Here is a 4668-nt window from a genome sequence, read left to right as displayed (position 1 = left end):
TAAGAAAATACAGCACCTCTGGCATGATTCAAATTATCCAAAAACTTAAAGTATCTACATTTATGAAATTAGACCCAACTTCAAATTCAATTAATCTAGGAATACATTCTGACACCTTCTCAGTAACAAAGGCAAAGGGTCATTTCTCTGTGTTTCCCTAACACTCCTATACACTTCTGCTATGGCATTTTATTGCCTCCCATTCTAAATCTTATTTGTTCTCTTCATCAGAATTTAAGCTTGTCATAATTGCAGCATCATCAAGTCCCTTGGGAATTCAGCTTATATGGTCCAGTAGGAAGGAGGAGTAAGGCAAAGTATTGCCCAATCAAGTTTGGGAAACTGACTAAAACTAAGAGAGAAATCAGCAAATCCCCGGGCAATGGCCAGGGCTACTCGGGCTTAGTTCTAGCATGCAGCAAGTGGTGGGAAATATATCATTACTTCAGGTCACCCCAACAGCAGACAGAAGGGCTGCAGTTAGTATACACAGCATTATGGAGAGAAGGCACAGGTAACCAAAACATATAGCTAATAGAAAGGAGGGTTACTAGAGAACTCTAGGAAGAGGTGGTACTTATACCACCTAAAGGAGTAAGATAAGTAAAAAAAAAAAAAAAAAAAAAAAAAAAAGGCATTAAAGATAAGCAAAAGTATAAAGATAAGAGGCAGGAAGGACCCAGGATGTATGTGTAAGACTTATAAGTACTCCACAAAAACAAAGAATAAATTCTGGGTTATAAACTATGGACAAAAAAAGCTAGAGGGTAAGCAGAGGGCAGATTATAATGGGTTTTGCATGCCATATTATAAGCCTCCAAACATTTCCTTGCAGGTAAAGGAAATCATCAAAGCAGCTAGAGAAAGAAAAAATACCCACAGGTCCTTGATTTACCCAAGGGCTTCAGGGGGAAAATGATGAGTTTCCTGCAGGACATACATATTAAACTGTTCAGGAGATAGAAAGATATTAGAGACCAGCAATTGAGGAAAGGGAAAAAAGAGGAGACATTTGCCAGGGAATACACATTCGGGAGTATCGCTTTGTAGATATTGGGCATAACTCTGAGACTAGATGAGATCACTAAGTGATCATCTAATTTTTAAATCACTGTAGGACTTTAAAATGCACATTTCTAGGTATACATAATATCCCTACCCTAGGTATTCTGATTCCACCTTTGGGGTGGGTCCACAACATCTGTAGTCTTAAAAATATCTTCACTTTACTCTGTTGTGCAAAAAGGATCAAGAACCAATGTTTAAAGGATTGAATGAAAGAGAGGAATCTGCCAAGAAAATGGATATGGTATAGCCAAGGGGGTCAATGGAAAAAAAAAAAAGAGAATGGAGGGCCCCCAAAAGATAAAGGGATGCAGAAATTTGAAGGAGATTCAGGTTCAGCTCTGACTTAGTAACAGTGTAACCAAGCAATTTACATAATCTCTAACTCTAACTTTTTTATCAGTAAAGTGAGGATAATAATAGTAACTCTCTAGGAGATAGGGGATAGGATGAGATAAGTATAAAATGCATGGTGTAACCAAGACATACCAGACAATGTCAGTAAATGCTTATTTCATTAATATGAATATTATTATGGATATTGTGATTAACAGTCTCAAACATTACAGCTGTCCTTTGGACTTAAGTGTTAGTGAATTATTGATGGTTTTGGCAAGAGTAATTTTGGTAGTGATCTAAGAACAAGAACCAAATTGTAATGGATTGGAGAATGAAGGAAATATTAAAAAATAGAAAGGAGTGGTACCCATTTTTTTTTCAGAAGTTTAGGTGACACAGATAAAAGAAAAGTTAAATGGTAACCTAAAAGAAACAGATGGTATAAGCAAGGTTCTTTTGGGGAATAGAAAATACCTGAATATGTTTCTAGACAAAAAGGAGCCAAGAGTGATTATACAGGAAAGATAACATGAGACAGAAAAAAAAAAAGTTTGTTTTTAGCCCCAGAAGTGTAAGATTTAAGAAGATAAAGGTCTCAAGTCTCAGGACCCGAAATTAAGGAAGGAGGAAAGATGGATGTTTTTGTGTTTGTGGAGACCACATTTGAAGACATTTTTTTTTAATTTTTTATTTTTTTTTTTATAAACATATAATGTATTATTAGCCCCAGGGGTTAGGGCTATGAATCGCTAGGTTTACACACTTCACAGCCCTCACATAGCACATACCCTCCCCAAGGTCCAATAACCCGGCCACCCTCTCCCCACACCCCTCCCCCTGTGAAGACATTTTTAAAAAACATTTTATTTTACTTTTTTTCATACCTTTTAATCTCTTTTTAAAAATGCTCTTGTATGCTTTATAAAAACGCCCATAGGTCTTGAATTGGTTTTTGCCCCTCAGCAGTAGGTTACGTATTATTGCTCTATGTGTCAAACCCAACTAACATAGCTAAGGAATTCCAGTTGCACTGAATGCAAGATTATCACGTGGAGCATAACTGAAGAATGTAGTTAAGGTTAATATCATTGTTGAGAAAAATGGATGGGGGCACCTGGGTGGCTCAGTGGGTTAAAGCCTCTGCCTTCAGCTTGGTTCATGATCCCAGGGTCTTGGGATCGAGCCCCGCATCGGGCTCTCTGCCCAGCAGGGAGCCTGCTTCCTCCTCTCTCTCTCTCTACCTGTCTCTCTGCCTACTTGTGACCTCTGTCAAATAAATAAATAAATCTTAAAAAAAAAGAAAAAGAAAAAAGAAAAATGGTTGAAACCCTGACCAGTCCATGTAAAATGACAGATGATAGGTACTTGAGTCCAGCTAAAGAACATGAATATTTGCAACAGCTGAGAAAAATACAAAACAAAACAACAACAACAAAAAAGAATTAGAGCACTAACCAAAGACAGAAATTTTCTGACCAGGTCAGAATGAAAGCGAAGGGGACAAGGGAATTAAACATTCTGGTGAGGGTGTAGCTCAAAAGATTAGTCATTAAGTTTAGAATAGACAAGGAAAGAAAAGAAAGCAGAAAGTGGTTGATAGATTTGGTAGGAAATGGAGCATGCAAACAACTGTGAGACCAAGAAGTAGGTAGAGGAGCAGCAATAAGTAGGGCAGCTTTGATCAATATTCAGTATCCAATCTCCAGATGCATTAGGTACCATGTCTAAAGTAACAAGAGGAATTATAGACCCACTGACTGCTGAGAGCAAGGTAAAACCTAAAGGATGGGCGGCATCTGCTTCACTCTTTCATTGTAGATTTTGCTTTCCCCAAGGTGATCTCTCAAGGCACAGTTAAAGTGAGACTTCTCTAGTCCTCCTTCTATTTCATCATGTAGGAAAAGTTCTTTCTTTTCAGAAGATCAGAGTTTCAGACTATCTATGCCTAAAACTATTTCCATTAATATGACTTATTTATAAGCTTTAAACAACAACAGTACATTTTAGAACTTGAGACATTGTACCTTCATTACAAAAGAACTCAAATAGAAAAGACTCCTTTGGTCAAAACTCGTGGGGAAATTTGAAACTTCTTGCTCAAAGCTATCCTAAACCCAATGTAACATTAAAGACTTAAAATTCTTTTGGTGTAATAAAATAACCAAGTAGCATATATATTTATTTCTCCAATAGTTGAATGGACTTTTACCTCAATCATTAATCCTCTTGTAAGAGAATAAAATGGAATAATAAATCACCAGTACAGATATGCTGAATTTGATCAATGTTTCTCTTCAGAAGGAGTAAATAATAGAGCAACATCCACTCTGCAGTATTTATGTAGCACAGCATTCTGTCACTCAGGTATAGGGATTGATATGGACTGCTGAGAGAAAGCAAGACCTCCTCTCCCCTACAGAACTGCTAAAGCAACAAGTCATCATTTACAGGGCAAATAACACCTCATTCCAGAGCAGTGTAATATGGTCTCAGGAAACAACTGCCCTAATCCTCAACCTCTTCCTCCCATAAGGAAACTAACAGTAGCTTATTTCATTAATCATTCTAACTGGCAGAAGAAAAGGAATAGCATTTAGAAAGGAACTACTCTGCAGTGAGCATTTTAGATATATATATTATTTAATAATCCTTAAAACACAACTATGAAATTACCACACCAATTTCTGAAAAGAATGCTTTAATGTAGAAGCTTCATATAAATTCTAATGTCACATACAAATCAAGCCAGGTTGGAATGCTGGTTCTTCTACTGAATGTCCAGTCCCAAGTTTCATCTATCTGCTGTTTGCTACAATATGTTTTTTATTAGGAGAAAACATTTTATTCAAAACCCCTCATTCCAAAATCGAGTGGAATGGGCTATTTCTAGTAAGCGCTTCTTTAGACAAAAAAGTCATGTCTAGTAATAAAAACAATGAATAAAAATGTCTATGGCCATGTACCCCTCAAGAGACTACCAGAACCGTCAGGAGCCAGTATGTCTATGAGAAGATTCAGGGATACGAGTGTGTATTTTATAAAGTCACCTAGATTCCCCAGGTGTTTTTGATTGTGTTAGTGCCCCTCCTTCCTCTTCAGACCATACTAGCTGAGAAATCACTCTTCCAATGAGCTAGGTAACATGCTGTTAAAATGTTTGTCTCTTCTTCAGACAAGATGGCAAGTGCAGTAAGGTTTTACTTCATAAAGAGGGTGATAAGTTGAAAAAAGTAGGAGGCGAAGAATAAAAACTTTGTGTAGTTG

The sequence above is a fragment of the Mustela putorius genome, unplaced genomic scaffold, assembly GCF_011764305.1.
Source record: "Mustela putorius furo isolate JIRA1106 unplaced genomic scaffold, ASM1176430v1.1 tig00000430_pilon_pilon_pilon, whole genome shotgun sequence".
Taxonomy (NCBI): Eukaryota; Metazoa; Chordata; class Mammalia; order Carnivora; family Mustelidae; genus Mustela; species Mustela putorius.
The sequence above is the reverse complement of the archived record's forward strand: the minus strand, read 5'-3'. Positions refer to the sequence as shown.